Source organism: Centrocercus urophasianus, unplaced genomic scaffold (assembly GCF_019232065.1).
Source record: "Centrocercus urophasianus isolate 14NV4802_14NV808 unplaced genomic scaffold, USGS_Curo_1.0 seq_2, whole genome shotgun sequence".
Taxonomy (NCBI): Eukaryota; Metazoa; Chordata; class Aves; order Galliformes; family Phasianidae; genus Centrocercus; species Centrocercus urophasianus.
In genome coordinates this window covers 9,691,497-9,711,757 of record NW_024884755.1, presented here as the reverse complement: position 1 = coordinate 9,711,757, position 20,261 = coordinate 9,691,497, and the positions used below count along the sequence as shown (strand labels likewise).

The 20,261-nt window shown below is 38.9% G+C and overlaps 1 protein-coding gene across 1 annotated transcript in view; it reads right to left on the bottom strand.

Moving 5' to 3' along the window:
- Nucleotides 1–17,605, bottom strand: part of CDH11 (cadherin 11) — a 154,873-nt gene extending 137,268 nt beyond the window's left edge. The window contains exon 1 of the mRNA XM_042821533.1: nucleotides 17,542–17,605. The gene's annotated coding sequence lies outside the window, so the exon portion shown is untranslated. The remainder of the gene's footprint in view (nucleotides 1–17,541) is intronic.
- Nucleotides 17,606–20,261: the final 2,656 nt, after the last annotated feature.

Below are 20,261 nucleotides of genomic sequence, written 5' to 3'. Positions count from 1 at the left end.
CTATCTAGTCACATGTTGTTTCAACAAGAAGACATTTCATAGCATCATAGTCTGTTTGCAAGGATTTTATTTAACACTGTACTGAGATACACCCTCCTACTGCTCAACCTTGTGAATATTGATGGAGAACAGCCACCGTGGCCCCAGAAGCAGCTCTGTGCTGAGGGATCAGGGTTTCCTATGGAATGTGGTGTGGCAGCCAAACTCCATGGCACCAGTTCAGAAAAACAATTATAAACATTCCTAACCTCATCCCTCCTCAGGAAACAACTTAATAAGGTACTTCTCTTTAAAAAATATGCTGTGCACTGCAATGCACATTTCCTGCATTATGGACTACATCTGGAGATAAGATCCATGTGGAATAACGAGTCTCTACCCAGGCTTATAGAGCAAAGAGTTCTGGGAAGTTCAAAAGAAGATTAGTTAATACTTGTGCATTTCTGGAAAAGAAATACAACAATTGTGATTCAAAGGCACCAAAATAGGTAGCGTGTACAGATGTTTTTCAAGCACAGCCTTACCAAAGGCAAACACACCAGTGTGAGGTAGGGTGTGTGTCTTGCACAGGCTCCAAACTTCTCTCCCTTTCTCAATCAGTAAGCCCAAAGGCAACTCACACCTCAGCACCAGGAGCAGCCCACAGAACAGCCTGCAGCACCTGCACAGAACTGTGGCTATGGTTGTTTCTGAGGCACAGGACGAGGTCCCCATCCTGCTGCCCAAGAAAACATCCCTGAGCCAGCTCCAGCCTCTTTAGATCTCTGCAGTTTGGGCACAGGAAAGTTCACTTCACAGGGCACAGCCTGCAGCTCTGCTGAGCTGCATCTCACTGCGGCCACATCTAAACAACATGATAGTTCCTAGCTGTTTTCATACAATTTCTATTAATTGCTGACTTAGCAACAGAATTCCCGAAAGCTATATAACAGTCAGTATAGTATCAGCTGTGGGCCCAAAGAGCAGCAGGATTTGTGATGCTCCTCGAGATACCAACCTTAATTCTACCTCTATACATATGCTGCCAGCCACAAATCTTCAGAGGTCTGTTCCAACCTTAATGATTCTATGAAAGCGATGTGAGGGACAGGCAGGCAAGGTGTTCTCTCTCCTAGTGTGATGTCTGTCTATTTTCAAAGAGTTCTTCTCCTTTATCCAACAAATCTATCATTTCTAGTAAAAGCAGAAACCCCCAAAATAAGGACGTGAAACAGCAAAGAAGGAAACAGCACTGAGGGATACGTGCTTTTAAAGAGACTAAGGAACTAAATCCCACCAACAGATAATGGGAATGGGAATGAGAAATCCAGGCTCTTTCAGAAGACCTCTGACCCTCATTTTCAGCTGCCTTGATGTAGCAGTCTGTTCAGGGCATTGCATTTAAAAGCACCATAACTCAGAGTGCTTAGATAGCTGAGGATTTTAGAAAAGGCTGATCCTACTGCCTCAAACATAAACATCATTCCTCTTTTTAATATAATGTGTATACACAACTAAGACCAGGCAGAGCACACATGAAAGCCATTCAGGAATTTGCAGAGGCTACCACTGTCTGTGTGGGTGGGGTGGGAGATTTCAGCCAAAGAGAGTCTGCATTGGAGTACATTGTGGTGGGAGAGGAGAGAGAGAGGAGAGCAACTGCAGTTCAGTGAGCAGGCACAGGCAACAGAAATGACAAAAAAAACCATACCAAACTCTTGAAAGAATATAGAAGTTTCATCAGACAGAGTGCACTTTTGTGAAATACAGAAGGGGGGGGGGAGGGAAGTGAGAATAAACACGTGTTTTATGGTGTGTTTTGCTTTTAACTGTAAAACAGAACTTCCGATCTGTCTTCTGCTCTGACACATTTTGAGAATGAGCAAATAAAAGGCGAAAAGCAGAAGTCAAAATGAGAAAGAAGGCTGACTGTAGTCTGCAAACCGAGTGCTACAAGAGGCGGATGTGGTGTGGGCATGAAGTCAAATCACAACAGAATATTGAGACAGGATTTTCTTCTGGAAATAAACAGAGGGGGAAAGTGCTGCTCTCAAAAAGAAAAAAAAGGAAAAAGGAATCAGGAAAAAGGAATCAGGAAAAAGGAATCAGGAAAAAGGAATAAGGAAAAAGGGGTAGATGTTACAGAACAGACAGAGGAATGCCTGAAATGAGACATCTCTGTACAAGAAATGCAAAAATCCTAATAGACTTTTATGTATTTATGAAGTAAGTGACAGAAAGGCTAAGCAGGAAAGTCCCACTGTTACAGAAGGGAATATTCACGCAGCTCCTATTAGCTGTTGTTTTCCAACACTGCAGTCTTCAGGGGAATTAACACATTTCCTATTGAGAAAGAGGAAAACAAGACAGCTCATTTATCTGGAGGAGTGTCCCCATCTTATCACAGCATCTGAGCAGATCAAAGCTGCCAGACACCACCAGAATCAGTACCAAAAGATGTGGAACATCTGAAGAAACTCTTCATTCCCTCATGTAAATTAAATGGCAAAAAAATATATGTGTGTGGCTCCACTGCCTTTAGAGATGTTTTGCTGCAGTGCTGACATAATGGCAATGAATCTGCTCTTACAATTACAAGAGTATAATGGACTTCCTGAGTCTGTGCCTCCTGCTCAAACCTGTAAGGCATAGAGGGACAAAAAGTATTTGGCACTGGTTAAATTACCTCGTCCTCATTTGTATCTGTGCTTTTGAATCTGCAAAAAGGAACTGTATCTGGCTTGAAAACTTTCAGCTGAAAAGAATTCTGTAACTTTCTTTTCTATGTGTGCACCTTCAAAATGGTCTGAATTTTCAAGGAGTCCTAGGAGTTTCAAATCAGTTCCTACAGCGACACACGAGTTTCTCAAATCATGTAAGAACTGCCTGTAATATTACTCGTAATTTAACACTATCTCCACAAAAAATATCTAAATAGACTTCATTAAAAAAAAAATAATCAACAACAAAGTCCATAAGCTCACCAGCTCAAAATGAGAAAAGCAAGTTTGGTTTATTTAGTGACTTAATAGTTTGAGAGATTAAAGCTGTTACCATGATCATCACAAAGATTTGCAATGATCTGTAAACATGAAGGTTTGACTATATGGAATACACCCAGAAAATACACTGACTCCTGGTATTTGTATTACTTCAACTAAGGATGAGTAGCAATAGTTAATCAACTTCTCTGACTCTCTGAAATCTGCAGACCCAAAAATTAAACCTGCAAAGAACTGAGTATCTCCTGCTCTTAGCGTATCCAGGATGGAGTCCCAAAAGACCATTAGGTACATTTGAAGTAATCTTGTATAATTAATGAAAAAGTCCTGTGACTTTTGGACAGCAGGTGGGTTTATGAAACAATCTCCAAACACCACCAGAAGCCAGTTGAGAGATTACAAGTGCCACAATCTGCTCTAACAGTCCTTCTTTAACTCCTGTGTGCTACAATTCTAACCAGGGAATGAGACGGAGGTACATCTTTATGTCTTTTAAATTGTTATTTGATTAAAAGTAAGCTGCTGCATCATCTGATACAATGCAGTTCTCATGCTGGGAAGTTGCGAACGTAAACTGTGCTCTATTAAGCCTGTTAGTCGTTAAAATGCAGAGTGCTGCTGGCACCTTTTAGAGCAAATACTAAAATATGCATCATGTGGGCACCTTAAATGAGTCATTTTTAAAAAGATTTATTTTTCAATCATTCTATAAACAAGAATAAATCAAAACAATTCAGTCTTTCACCCCACTGAGATAAAGTGCAAATGCTGTTTCAAAGTTAATTGGCTCTGAAATATTTAAGTCTGGGGAAAATAATTTTGAATGACAGAATTTTAGAAAAACATCTATATTTATTTCTATATCCATCATATTCCTTTACATTTGTAGCTCATGAGGCATAAAATTTTTTTAATAGGTTAGCACAACTACACGCAAATGCTAGGAAATGCATTATTATGAAATCAGGTTAATATTTGTCCGTATTCTACTGCAGAAATAAAATGCACAGACATGAATAAAAACGAAATGTAAATGGTGTAAGTGTGGCTGGTGACAAAAATTAAAGCTTTGATCTACCGCAATTGAAATGGTTTTATCGAGGCTATTTTGGTTATGCTTGTGCGTGCTGCTGGAGCTAAGCAGCAACGAGTGAACTCGTCTACCTCTTTGAAGCAACTTCTGTAGTACTGCTTGTAATCACTGACCTGGATTGAGGTTGAAAAGTGATCAGAACTGTGCAGAACATAATGAACGTGAGGCTGCATTTAGGGCCAAAAAGGAGATGCAACAGATGGAAGACCTCTGCTATGAGAGGCTAACAGACCTGGAACAGGCTGTTCAGCATGGAGAAGAGAAGGCTTCAGGGAGACCTGACAGCAGCACTTCAGTGTTCATAGGGGGGCTACGAGAAGGAAAGGGACGGACTCTGAGCAGGGTACATTGTGATAAGAAAAGTGGAAATGGTTTCAAACTAAAAGAGAGGAAATTTAGACTGGATATAAGAAAGAAGTTTTTAGCAATAAGGGTGTGAGGCACAGGCACAAATTGCCCAGAGAGATGATGGAAGATGTCTCCTTGGAGACATTCAAAGTGGACAGGGCTCTGAGCACCTGATGGAGCTGCAGGTGTCCCCGCTCATTACAGGGGACCAGATGACCTTTCAGAATCTCTTCCTACTCAAACTATTTTGTGATTCTAAGACTCAAATAAGGCACTGGCAGAGGGCACAGCAGAGTGCAGTTTGGTTCCTCAAGGACATGGTCTCCCACACACTGCATCCCCAGCTGCCATCACCAAGACCCAGCACCACCCAACCCAAGTCCCTCTAGACTCCTGTTCCTAGACCTGCTGGTTGCAGCTGCCAGCCAGCAGAGAGCAATTTGCAGGGCCGTGGCTGCACACTTAGTGCTCCAGCACCCAGAAAGCACCCTGCGTTCTTCGTTTGCTTAATAAGAGAAGACAGTGAATGGCATAGAAAATAAGGATAATTCTGCTGATATCTTTCTCTAAATTCTGTCACCTGCATTGCAATGAGCTGCAGACATTCGTGGCAGCTCTTCCGGACAGCCCTGGATTGCGCTGTCTGCTCTGTCTCTGGTGGCGGAGACAGGTTTCTTGCCTTCCTCTTTATGCTAATTAGAAGCATGCATGCTCTGCTGACCAGACTATGATTGAATACAAATTTTGCCTACATCCTTTCTATCAATCCCTGTGTGCTGTCTTTCTCTCCCTTTTCCCTTCCATCCCCAGTCACAAGATGCTTCAGGCAAAAGGCAAGAGCATTGTAATAAAATGACATCTCCAAACAGAGAGCTTTTTTTTTCTTCCTCCAAGGCCCCTGGCTATCTTAGTTTCATTACATTTCTCAGGAGGGGGCATCACTCCCTGACAACTAACATCTGGCCCAAGAGACCTCCTAATTTAAAACAACAAACTAATTATTGTCACCTACTCTTTCCTGTAGCTTTTATCTTTATTTATTTTTTCCTGGAAAAAATATGTCAGCATATTTTTCATTTGAACTACTAATGGTCTGGGTTTTTTCCCCTTAAGTATGCTGAACTTTCTTCTAAGGGGAGGAAATCCATATTTTATCAATCAGTTTCAATTACCTACTGTATTTCACTCCACAGTGCTGAATTATGAGTTGGAAGGATGTCTTGATTAAAGACGTTACCAACATCCAGACATCTGAGAAACTGATCTTTCTGCTCGCATGACATGTCATACAGAACACTGGGAACTGACATTATGTTAAATTTCCTTTATTATGATTTCTTCTTAAGGTTCAAGCTACAGCTCTCTTTGTTAGATCACTGATACAAGCAATGAGGAGCTAGAGGCATTTATTTTAGGGAATTCTCTTATTTTTCAGAGTTCTAAGGGAGATGCCAGGCCAGTTTAATGTCTGCACACTTGTTTTCTACTGGAATGAAACCTACTTTCATGACTAAGCAATGAGAAGTAGTAATTCTCATCTCGCTACCAATTTTCCTTGCCTCCATGTTAAGTTATTTACCAAAATTTGCTCTCTAACTTTTCCATCTTTAAATTAAGGTTCACAATACCAAACTTACTGGATGCAGAAATTAGAGAACTGAAAGGTTTTAGGGAATAAAAGAAAAAAGAATGTATTTTTTTAATTACTGTTACTACATGTCGTAAATATTCACTGAGATTCATCACACAGCTACAGCAGAGAAGTTGCCACTTCTGTTTCTAGTGTTTGGTTTGAAAAACCAGAATATAAAAACAGAAAGTGAAAATATGCCTTAAATTAAGCTAATACAAGGTTTTAACCATTATCTATACTGTCACAGGATAGAATTGCTAACAGCATAGAGCCACAGTGCCATGCCAATCCAATAGCCAGAATGTCACACACAGAAGCCTATGTTACGATCTACCCCTAAAATTACCAAAATAATTTGCCAACTTGATGGATTAATTCCAGAGAAGTCGTTCATCCCACCCACTGAATGGACAGACTGAATGGTGATTACACTGAGAAAAACACTTTAACCAAAAGCCAAAAATATTCCATAAAAAAAAAAAAAAAAAATCAACAGGAGGTGGTCTGCCATTTAACCTGGGGAAAATTACTATCAAACCCAAGTTTCAGAAGAAAAAAAACCTATCCTCCATGACAATAAAACATTGATATCATTCCACAAAATGATTAGCTTCGTAAAAGAAGGGAAGAAAAAGAAAATTTTGGGTTTCTAAACATCACAGGAAAATAAAAGTGAGATTGATTCAGTTTTTGCTGATCCCAACTACAGTCTTCAGGACAGCTATTGATCAGCTCCACAGCTATGGCTCTGCATAAACTAGTTTAGGGTAAGAAAAGAAGATGCCAGCAAGTCACCACCAGCACTTATTAGGTCTGATTTATTTATTTATGATCGCATACCAAGGCTCCTGCCCTTTGATGTAGATCAGAGCTGCTTCTATAAGCAGATAGTTAAAGGCAGACAACCAATAAGTACCCGGCCTCAGAGCACCGGGTGAGCAGCTGGGCTTCACCAAACACACTGAATTGACAGCACAGAGCAGATTCCCTTCCACTGTACTTTTACAACTGAGAATAAAGTGATTTTCAGCAGACAGAGATGACATTTTTGAAAGCTATTTGTAATCTTGATAATAGAAGTGAATAAATTTATAAGAAATTGTTTTCCTCCTTATTTTCACTGCAGATCTGATAGGCAGTGAAGGATCCATGACTAAATTCTCTCTCCTTTAACCACTGAGTTTATTGAGTGTAAGCGAGTTCCTTGCTCTCTTGTGCTTTTCAGGAGAGCAATAAAGGGCTCATTTAAGTTTAAACGGAATGTAGAAGTCTTTAAAATTATTAATATTATTCTTCTTTATGAAGTGCAATTTTATCACCACATTTTTATTCTAGTATCAGGAGACATTACCCCCAAGTGGTTCCACGTTCCTCAATTAGATTGTTTTCAGTTGCCACACACCCATGACACAGGACTGAATTACCTTTCCCAGCATGGCACTATTTCTACATCCTTCAGCAGCAGCTCTGCAAAAAAGCCAGGGTGGGGGTGAAATACTTTGGCACATCACCCCATCAGTCACCGGGGAGTTGGGCTTGGGGGTGGTTTACAGAAAAATGAGTTTTGGATATGAGGGGGGAGATAAGGAATGTTATTTTAGGCCCAAGAACTTCAGATACAGAGAATTCAACAGGAATGTGGGGCTGACCACATGCAAGCCAGATGGCAGTAATTAAGCAAAGGCTTTTAGGCTGCCTTTGACTTCCACTGAATGCAGCTGGATGTAATTTCTGTTGATTCCAGATAACACAAGGGCAGGCATTCACATCCCTACCTTTCTGCTCATTGTAGAGAGGGGATTTTAACACAAGTAGTCCTAACAGTAAATGGAATATAGCCTTATTATTTTTTACTGTTGCATGGTAGAAAGGAACTTCATTGTCCTAAGTACCTTGGGGAGCTAGCAAGTCTCTGCCCCAGACCACCTAGTTTTGCAGTGATAAGGGCATAACACTCCCTTGCCACTGGTACAGCTTAGCGGAGACCTTGGTACCTAGGGAAAGGCAGCCCTGTGCTCCAGCCAGTGAACGATCCAGCACTGTAGGGCATGCTCAAATTCAGATGTTGCTGGGTATGGTTTCTGAATGCCCTAGGGACATTTTAGGACAAGCAAACCAGATTTCCCTCATGCATATTTGAAGTCTAAGTTGAACTGAAAGGCAAAGTGAAAAAAGACATAATGCAGTTGTTTACTTAAGATGTATAAGTGCAGGAAGTTACTTTATCATGTCCTAGATGGTGACATTGAATTCCCTGAGCTCCCAGCACATGTTTCCCTTGCCTTTGGTCTCTGTGATTTGGATACAAGCTAGTTGTCATTTATAACACATCCAGTTATCTGGCACACACCAAAATGATCTTTGACTTTTCTTCCCCTGGGGGGTTTGCTTTTGGCTCCTGACAGCATGACCTTGGGCACAACTCCAACAAATAAATTTAAAATACTTAATGGCATAAGTTTAAATGCATCATGACTACAACTCTTGCAAGAGTACAATTAAGCAACTACTGCCATTTCTTTTTGAAAGAGAATTATAATGTGGCTGTTACTGATAAACAGCTCTGAAATACACTGAAAGTCATGTTGTTTACTTTATGCATATAGCTGAAATGGGACAGACAACAGCAATAAGGTTGAGAATCAGTGAAAAACAGAACATGCATCCCAGTCAGAGCACTCATGACTGGGTGCTCAAAACTGAGAGATGCCCCTGAGAAAATTCAGTAGAACTGTTGCTGCTCATTTTCACTTGAAAGGTGTCTGGATTCTGGAGTTATGAGAAGTCCTGTGATGCAGAAAGGAAGGCAGAAAAAACTGCTGAATATTCAAAGAACTCCATGTACCTTTTTTCTGTCATTTCCTGAGGGTAGATCCTGCAAGATACTTGGCATCAACTCTTTTGGATGACACTTACCATATTCAAGCTTGATTAAATAACTCTGAATAGAACACACTACACACAGGAATTGACTACCTATTTAATGAACATGGTTATCAGTAAATACGGTATGAAAGCATCATTAAGTGACACCCTTATTTTTTGCATGTATTTTAAATGAGGTGAGAACCACTAGCTGGCATTGGAGAATAGCTTTACTTCCAGATTTATGTAGTCTAGGGCAGAAAGACAACACAGGGAAAAGCAAAGAGAAAGACAAAGCAATAAATAAATAAATCCATAACAGAAGTCATTATAATTTCCCATAGCTCTATTTGCACACTTTCAGTTCATTAGCATTCAACATAAAAGTCTACACAACTTCTGTCACATTCTATATGAAAGTTTTAGAATACACTAAAAAAGAGAGATTTGAGAATCACAGAGAAGAAGAGAGGCAGAAAACTAAGATACTCATTACCCAGGTTCTAAGTCTTTCCTTTGCAAGTTTAAGATGTTTTCCACAAATAAGAGGAGTGCATTCACTCTGTGCATTCCCTCAGAGCTCTAGTAGTGCTCATTCAATAACGCCTTTGCAAGGTGAGATCCTACATCACAGAGAAATCTTCTCCACCACCTTGAGCGTAGGCTCCTCTGCATTCCCATCATGGGACACAGCCCTTTTGGGAGCAGAGCAGCTTATCCCACTAAAATGAGCAAAGTGGACTAATTTTTTGGTAAGCGTATGATGGCATTTTGAAACAATCTCCCCTCATTCTCTAACAAGCATCTAAAAATAACCTCTTGAGACTGACACATGGGAAAATCATGATGAACTGTAGCTGATGTGGAAAAATCAGTGTTTGAAATTGTGTCATTCAACACACCAGGGCTATTTAGGTATTATTTTTTAGCATAAAAGTACCTTAAGGTAAAAGGCAAGAACACACTTCACAAATAAGCCAAGTGAGGTCCTGTGGATTTAGAACAACCTCGAGTTATCAGGAATGCCTAGACACAGTTCCAATCAGAATTAAAAAATAAAAATACAAAATACAAACAACAACTAAAAAAACGAACCAAAACAAAACAGGTAGCAACATGAAAAGTATTTGGAAGAGAAAAATTCCCCCAATTCTTCACTAAACTAAAATGATCTAAACATCTTTTAAGTCACTCCATTAGAACTGAGTAAAGAAAAGGATATATTATAAATAGTAACAAGACCTGTCAGGCATGCAACTCACTCCAACTGGTTGAAAAACAATTTCAAGAGCACTAAAAATGCACCGGTGGCAGAATCAGAATGTTATCTGATTTTACAGATTCTAAAGCCCAGAGAGGTTGTGGATGCCCCGACCCTGGAGCTGCTCTGGTTCTGGTTAAGGCCAGACTGGATGGGGCCCTGGGCAGCCTGGTCTAGCATTAAATGGGGAGGTTGGTGGCCATGCATGAGGCAGAGGGTTTGGAGATTCATGATCCTTGAGGTCCTTTCCAACCCAGTCCATTCTGTGATTCTGTGATATACTTTCTCTGATGAGGAATGAAAGCCAGAATCAAAAGTTAAAATGAATGAAAAGTCTGCAATCACCACAGATCAGTGGGGCTCTGCCCAAACCCCACATGCTAACACATTCCTATATGCTTTCAGAAAGTTTCTGCAAAATACAGTACCAACATTTTTTTGTCACTGAGTTAGAGTTGCAAATAAGAAGCCAAATGCTAACCTTCTTCCTTGCTATTTGCAAAAGCAAATTGCAATTTGCAAAATGTTTTTGATAACATTTGGTGTTAATTGGACTTTAGAACGTTGATCTTCCAAATCTCAGTAATCTTAAAGACATGTGTGAATTATCTCAGCATGTAAGAGAGCAAAAGCTCAGATTGCAATGAACTTCTCAGAATCTAGGTTCTTTCAGTATATTGCTGGCAGGGTGATTTACAATGCTTTACCTTATTTCTTGTGTGAAAGTTAATAAAGCAAGTATATACTATATTTAACATAAATAGATAAAAGTTTTAGATATTAAAAACATGAAAAAACACATTTTCTAACTAAAACTATAGTCAGTGAATTTTGGTTTTCAAAGGAGAACCCAATTTTCAAATGTGAGAACTGATCTACTTCACCTATCCACGAGAGGATGGATACTTCATTGCCCAGAAACTGCCCTCCTTTACCATATACTAGGTACATAGAGATTTAACCACCGTAAGTTCAACATGCAGAAATCATCAGTCAGCCAGAAGCAGTTTGGGTTGATGTTCCCAACAGCAAATGAAAGATTTGCTACCCAGAATCTCACCCATTAGGAATTAACCAAGCCTACCCACGACCCAATTAGCACAATTTCATTGCAGAGAAATAACATAGCCTGTTTAGCTCCTTGCCCATTATAATAGTTATGAAATCCAAATAAGTTTTTTTCTGCTTGAGAGAGCAGCACAGTCCACTTTTGCTGATCTCTGCAGTGGTTTCCATTGCAGCAGAACTTTATCCGTCTTACCTATTCCTCTCAGTCTGTCCTGCTTCATTTCACTAGCTCTTAATCATCTTCCTCATTAAATATAACATTTGCATCATCATCTGGGAGACCCACATACATTTTTCCATGCCTCTTTATGGTGTTTTTCACATCCCATTTCACAACTGTGCTCAAACGTCAACATTTATTTTCCTATATTTCACCACAATTTCTCTTATTTTAGCTTCTTATTCTACACTTCTAAGATCCATCTCCTGCTGTTAGGGAAGCAAAAAGTGCACTTTTCCTATACACAATATTGCATGTCACTGAAACAGGATGTGCTAAGATGAATAATCCAAATCAAAACAACAATAAAAGTATATGTTAGAAGTAGAGTAGCTTTGCATGGTCCCAGGACAGGCCCAGCCTGCAGCTTCCCCTTCTAACCCACAGAAATTGCTTTGTTGCCATCCCTCACAGATCTGCCCAAGCAAAGCTCTTGCTTTAGCCATGCTCACAGACACCAAATAACACTTCACTTTCCATAAAGTCCTATAAATTTCTGCAAGGTGTGACTGAGGTTTTACTTTCAAGCTCCATAGGAAAGGTTCAAAAGATCTGATCTCTAAACCACTATGTTCACTTCAAGTTGTATGATGGGAGAAAGAATAATGAGTTCACATTTCCAAAGATAATAAAAAATAAAATAAAATAAAATACATTTAAGATTCAAAATTCAAACCACACAAGCTAAAGAAATTTAGAAATCACATACAAGTTGTATGATTCACTCTGGCAAGAAGACTTTCTTAAATTTTAGTTTCTAAGAGGATAATATCTGAACACATCATTAAGGTTTCTGCAGATTTCCTGATTAGACACGTTAATGCAGAGCTCGGCAGATGATCAAGCCTAAAAATCCTTTGAGATTCTGAACATCAAAGCCAGCTACAGTTTTCATAATGGAAAAATTAAAAATATATTTTATGTAACAGATATAGTTCAGAATAAATATATTTAAAGTTGAATCTTTTAAAAATTATAAGATAAACTCTGATTTTAATAGAAAAAGTAGAACAAAAGGTACTTCAAGTCCTATAGGGTTATACACATTTTCCTGTGAAATTACCACATATCTAACCGCTTGAATCACATTATCTTCCTTCTCTTGGAGGGGATGAGAGGCAAAGGCTGCTTATCCAGGCCTTTACAACCACTGGGCAATGTCAGTAGGTGCTTGCAGGTATACAAAATAGGCTCAAAGACACATTTGCTAACATCATGGCAAATTATTCAGTGCTTGGCTCACAAAATTTGCTATGAGGCCTCAGCACTGGCATGCTGAGCCCAGTTCTAATAACTGCAGTTTACAAAGAAAGATGATAAAGCGTAGACTTGGAAGCACAACCTATATAGGGAAGGCTAAAGCCTGATTTATTCATTCTATAAGAACACAGATGCACACACACTCACACAAAAGGAAAGTTGTTCCAACAAGCACGTATAACATTTCAAACTGCAGTCATACACGTTACTTAACAGACTTCTATAGTTAATCTTCAGAACAATTCACAAAGAACTGCAGGTTACTGCATAGAAGGAAAATCCACGTTTCATATTGGGAGCCCTAGGACTCCTGCCATAAGCAAAACTATGAGGAAGCACAGGTATTTCTTGTGGTTCCTACACTTTCTTCAGCCCACAGCATATCACACATCCACAGCTGTATATACTGGGAGCAGAGTGAGACCCATCTGTTTAGGCTTTTCCATACCCTCTTATATAGGTTGTTAAGTTTAATTTAGATTAGCTAGCAGTATTTTCATACAAAGAAGATTATCTCTGTGTTACTTTAGGAGTTTGATGAAAATGAGTCCACAATATCATTTAGATGATCAGTACACAGTAACAAATTTGACGTAATTAGCTGCAGTCAGATTAATAATCCTAGCACACTGCAATGTGACTTTAGCCATTATCAGAAATAAGAAAACAAAAATGGTATTTTTTAGACCTTTGTATCAAAACCAACATGTCTATACACAGAAGAAAATGAACAGGCTCCCTACTAATAAAAGCTTGAATTTTATCCACAGAGAGAAAAATAAATAAATAATAATAATAATAAAAAATCCAACAGCTATTAAAATGACGCAGTTCTTCAACTATCCCCTAGGGCATACTCAAATTTAATGCAGATACCTGACCTAATGTACTGTACAGCTCTGCCAGGCTTAAGTAGTGCAGCTTTCTCTCTTTTAAGACGCTGCACAGGAAGCACTAAGCAAGGAACCTCACACACAAACCAGGGGCCTGTGAGGATGTTGTGGCAACCAGGAAAAAAAAAAGCACCATTTGTCACATCTTAAGAAACACACACTCTGTGTCCACTAATTTTAATCACGAACATCCACTATTACTTTCCAGTCAGTCACACTGTGCTTAGGAAATTACCATGTTTTATTTGACGGTAAAGAAAAGTTTGGCCTAAAGATTAATCAATATTTTCAAGTACCCATCAAGCTTCTGCAGGTTAATTCTGCAAGCATGATGCAAACATTCACCCACAATTAGCTACTTGAGGCACCACATTTTGAAATAAACCACAATAATATCAAAACCTTTCACACATTGTATGTTAAACCCGTGGCAAAGTACTCTAGCAGGCTTTAGAAAGAAGTCCTAGATTTCCATAAGTGTGTGCAACCATTACTTGAATAAACAATCATTCCAGTTGTGTGGGTCCACTTAATGTAAATGTACCTTCAAGAAGCCAGCTAAATATGTAATTGGTCTTTTGTACAAACAATTACTGCAATGTGTACACTGAAGAAGCTCTCTAAAAGACAGACAGTTAATAGAAATTACAGGAGCAAATATTGTGCACCAGGGTTTAAAAACGAGAATTTCAATTTAGAAATCCGAATGCCAATATGACTGTTCAGATACAAAGCAGGTTTATAACCGCAGTACTCAACTTCAAAAATGGAACTCACAGCACTGTTTAAAATAAAGCAATAAGAGAGTCCTATATTAATATTCCTTGTTGTCATTTGTATTCTGCTCATTTGTGCAGCTCCATTTCACGTTGGCTTTTTTTCCTGCACACAGACCACGCTAATATCTTCATGGATTTGTTTATAACAACCTTTAAATCCTTTCCTTGTCATTATACTGCATTGCTGTTCCACTGTATATACACTCTTCACTTCGGTTCATTGCCTACACATTGATTATTTCACATTTCTCTATGTTAAACACTGAATAGTATTTTCCACTTAGTGGGCAGCCATTTAAGAGATCCAAATCTATCTGAATAAAGTTGGTTGCTTCCTTATTAGTTACACATTTAATTCTGACAGCACGAGCTAAACATCAAAGTCAGTCACAGAGAAATGAGTATTTGTCGTAGAAGTGATCACAAATCCAACCTTCTGCTTGAATACTATCAGTTCAGGTAGTAATATTCACAAATCAGTAATGCTGAAACTGCTGAGTTCTCCATGCTGACTTTAAAAGACCGCACATCTCGTGTGCAAGTGACGTTGAAGTATTTCACAGCTACTTTGTGAAGGCCCTGCACACAGCTCACAGTGTGTTTTGTTTCTTTTCTCCAACATTTGACCTTATCTGCAATAATGAAAATATTACTAATCGCAACACTTTGGCCGTATAGAAAAAAAGCCACCATGTCAAAAAAAGCCTATTGGTCACTGGTGGCACAGTATGCTAGCTACAAATGCTGAGGTGTAGATAAAAGCATATCTCATTTTGCATATGCATCAAATAATATTGAGAGACTGCTTCTGAGATGTCTGAGCATGACACTGAGGTCCAACTGCCTTTCAACCTCTTATATCTTTAATCTGCCTGCCAAAAAAAAAACCCAAAAAACCAAAACATGCTTGCTTTCTAATCTGTTTAGGCTTTTCACAGTTCTAAAAGTGACATGAATAAAGCCTGATCAGCTATACATACATACATATATATACATATATATACACACACACTTTTTTTTTTTTTTTTTTTTTTAAGTACTTGATGCTATATTTAAACTGCACCACCTGGGTTTAATGTACTAACTACCATTTAAAGCCCAATCTAAACATCACCCATCTATTTTTGGCCAGCCTTTCAGAATCAACTGGTTAAATTTCACCTTTCACTGGTAAAGTCAAGGACACAATATTTTTATAGCTTCCCTTCTCTACTCCCACTTTCAACATTAAAATCAAAGGGAAGGACTAGAAGAGAAACAACTTTAAACAATCGTAAGATGCTCTGAATAATTTGAATTTCTGTGGCTGGCCAACTTACTTGCTACTGACAAGACAGTAAAGGTGTTCACAAAGGGAATCATTCTTAGGTTTTTCAGAATTTCAGACCCCGTTTGCAAACTTCTCAGTCACAGAGCAAAAATACCTACTTTGCACACACAGTGCCCATAAAACATTTCTTCATCTGTTGTTGTTGTTAGTGACGTCTCAAAACTCCAAGCTCCTTGGGTTCCTTCCTAGCCTTACTTCAGCATTACTCTAAACTGTGCAGCAACAGCTGCCATTTCAGCTCTCAAGAAGACTTTAACAGCCACTCAGTATCACTCTTCACATGATATTATTCTTTATTTTGCATCAAGGTATTTGATTCCTTACTCAAAATTTGAATTAATTAGCAGTGGAGAAAAATAAGGTTTTTCCAGAGATACCAGTACTGCTGGAGCCTGATGAACACTTCATGACATTTCAACAAGAAATAATGCTTTCTGAGGTGAGAATTATCATGGTGTTATGGGTTTTTTTGTTTGTTTGTTTTCTTGTCTTCTGAAAGATGATTGACCACTGATGAACTAGATCAATAGCAATGTCTGCTGGAAAGAATTCCACAGTGATAACGAATGCATGGAGTCCCTTCTTCACTTGATACACAGGTTATTTCCACTGCCAATGTTTTACTATGCTTTTTTTTTTTTTTAAACACTTTTCTAGACATAGATACCACCTACAAACCCAGTTGTTCATGCATGTGTTGCAGTTCATCACAGTAAGACTGAGAAATTCCAGTATTACTGCTATACAACTCAGAAGCTGAAACTGAGGGACACAGAAACTTTCTCAAGTTTGCAATGGGAAGGTTGTGACTTTTTTTTTCTCTCAACGCTGCACTTGCCTTTCTTTGCCCTTTGCCCTCGTCTGCTTTAACAAAAACCCTTCTGCTATTATTACCACCCTCACCATTTAGGTACTTTGATTATGGACAGACCACTTGTTTGGAGCTTCACCATGTTTCCATTCTCACCATGGTATTGCGTGAGTCCACAACCAAGGTGCAACTTGTTTAACAACACAGAAGGAAAGACTGACTAAATTCCACTCTGCTAGGGTAGAACATCATTTCAAAATCAAAAATAATTTGTATTTTATTTATTCTGCCACCCAGAATGTTTACTGGGAACAGAGGTGGGAGGAAGGAATATTTTGCCAGTGACACAGGAAAATGGCAATTTGTATTTTAGAGCTGATGAATATTCACCTCTTGAGGTTATATGGCAGTTGGGTGAGTTTTCTTTTAGAGAAAAACAAAACCAAAAGACAATTTTCAAACTGAAAATATATGCCCACTGTGAATTACATTCACCTTGTAATACTCAAGAGAAAGCATTTCATTTTTTCAATTAATTTGACCTTTATCAAGAGCTAGCAGAGAAGAAACTCTCACGGAGCTAAGTACTTTGAGTCAGAGTAAGAAGCACTGTAGATCCGTACACAGTGTACTACATAAAGTGATGTTTATAAGATATTACTGCATACACTGTGGGACTGCTGCTAACTTACAAAGAAAAGTGTACGCAGTTCTTGACCATGCTGCTCACCAGAATCTTTATGCCCAAAAGCAAATGAGATACCTTCCAGTGCCAAGGAGAAGTACTGAGTAAGCCTTGCCTGGGTGGAACCTGGCTGTGCTCTCCAAGTCACATCTCTGTAGGCACACAACCCCAACAGTATTGCGCTTACAAAGACAAAGAGGCTGGATTTCCACTAGTTGCACATGATTCAGTTTCAGTCATTCTTTAACTTCTTAGGAACGTCAGCTCTCAAGACCAACCTTTTTGGAAAATTATGAAACACACAGTCTACTCACATTCACTGAGGGTGCATGCTCTGAAATAACTGAGCTTCCTTCCTCTGACAGCCCAGAAGTATCTATCTGAAAATCAAATTAAAAAAGCAATAATTAGAAAATGAGGAAATTCAACAGAAATTCAGATTTTTTTTTTTCCTAATTTAGAACTGCAATTTATATAACTGACTGAGGAGAATGCCGAGAAGAGAAGCAGACCTGTACCAGAATCAAACATCTGCATGCATGAGAAAGCTGGAAAGCAACAGGTCATGCTTTTTGTGAGTTTATTGCCTTCCGTTCAGTCTTATATTAGATTTACTTCACCACAAATTGAGACTAGAGGATTCTGCAGGATCAGCCCCTAACAGCAAATGTATAAAAGTATGTGCAAACGCTGTGAATACCATAGTTGCCAAGTCTTTTTGGCTATAAAGCCAAAATTGACTCATAAGTACTGCTATTCGCAGCCAAAAATAAGTGTGTATTGCCTTACATTTTCCTTTCCACATTTCTCATAGACATTTACATTTATATCAACACATAATGAGCAGAGGAAACACAAAGACATTTGAACAGAATTTTCTTTAGCTTGTCAAAAATGCCATTTTCTCCCTTTTCCTCACATTAACATTAATTGGAGCTGGGCAGAAATCCTCACGTTAATAGGAATAAAAGTAGCACTAGTACATTACATTTAATTAGCATCTAAACTAAAGATGCTATACCACACAAGCAATTTCTACCCAGGAAATGTTCTGTCTGACAAGCAAATGCAGCCAGCTCTGATGTGGTGCAGGGCAGCTTTTCCCAGTGAACAAGAACAAAGAGGACAGGACACAAATGCAGCCATGGGGACACGGACCAGGTAAGTGGGTCAGACTAACTAGGACAGCGGGACAAACACAGCTCTCAATATGGAAGCAGGCTTCTCTGTGAATAAAATCAAAACATTTGTCAAAGATAATTGAAATCATGTTTACTGCACAGATTCATAAATCTGAAATGCAGAGCTGCACAGACACCATCCGATCGTGGAAGCATCATAGTAAATCAAAAGACCAGTAACTTGAAAGTCTTTTATGCTTTTTAGAATAACCCAAAGACGTATTCACAGCATTTGTTTCTTCTGGCCTCCTTTATGTTTCTCTGTCTTGTAGAATGCGTGCTGCCATCTATATTTAACAGCAAATGCAAAATACAGTCAGTCTTACAGATCAGAGAAGCTAAAGTTTCTTCCTGCTCTTCTGATCCCATGGCTCACTCCAATGCCTCCGCCCCCTCCTGGCTCTTGTTTTCCTCATCTCCATGCTGTTCCATTTATCCGCCCTTCCTCCATCCCTGCAGTTCCCCATTGTTCCTTTCTCATCTTTCAGCCCCACCTTGTTTCATTCCTGCCTTTGTGTTCCAATATACCACATAAGTAGGTACTAAAAAAAAAAAAAAAAAAATCCAAAAGCTTTTGGTAATGCTGCTGCTTTCTAAAGAACCTCATCAGACACTGTGCTACTTTTATTTTAATTTTTTTTAGGATAAATCCAAGCAACTGCTTTGTTTTTGTTTCGTTTTTTTTTCCTTCTAATAGTAAGACTGCTAAGCTAAAACTTGTCTACATTACAAAGCAGTACTACCCCTTCCTAAAGAAAAAGAAGGCTCGCAGCCCTGCTGATGGAAGAAAGGCTAGTTCAAAACATTACAACTTTAACAGGGATTCATTACCTTTCCAATTAGGCTGCGCCCATTAGTCACTGTCATTATTCAGATTTGTGGAACTGCAGAGCTAATTTTCACTCTGGGTCAAAATTGAACAGGCTGATTTTACCAGATCACAATTCAAGCCAAATTCCAGATAAATCATTTTTTTAAATGTGGTTCCTGTCCATTTGTGCTCATGGTTTGACTTAGCCTCCCACTCTAGTTCTTGATGAATGATGTCAGAATCTCCTCCTAGGCTCTCTTGGTTAAGAAAAGAGGATAGAGGAAGTATCCCATCCTAGAGGATTTCAAATGAGTTTAGCACTGCTTTCTCAGTATAAAGTATGAGCACATCTGCATGCCTGGTCTGGAAAGGACACGTGTCAATCAGGTAAATGGGCCAACCCACCAACAAACACCTGCATTGGGGTGCAGCCACGGGACTTGGAAAGATGGCTTAGCTCATCTGTCACCTGAAAGCACATCTTTCAGAACACATCTGAGTGTGAAGTTTTAATGACTCTTTTTCAATGGGTTTTAAAGATTTTTATTTATTTTTTTAAGTGCTTGCCTCCAGGGATGTGTAAACAACTTTGCTCACTGTCACTGATTAGCACTGTGCAAGCATTAACCTCAATAGCCATGCTAAATCACTGTGATCTTTATTTTCTATTAACTTTTGAGTACCACAAATAACACATCTCGAGATGGTCAGAGAAGTGCAAGGAGAAAGAGAAGTTATGCTTAAAAAAACAAAATAACCACAGATACGGAGAAAAATCCCAATTGTTTGCCTGAACTATTTAAAGACCTTGTGCATGCTGTCCTGTATATTTTATCATCATTTGCAAAGCTCTGAGACAGAAAAAAATATGCAGCAAAATAAAATTTCAGAGTACCATAAAATGGACATCGAAGCTTCCTTAGACAAATTGTACAGGATGTTTTGGGCTGTTTTTCTCTCACCATCCTGAAGCAAAGGTTGCTTTTTCCCCCGAGGGGTTGGGGGAAGAAAGTGCGTTAAGGATCATCTCCAGCTGTAGAGC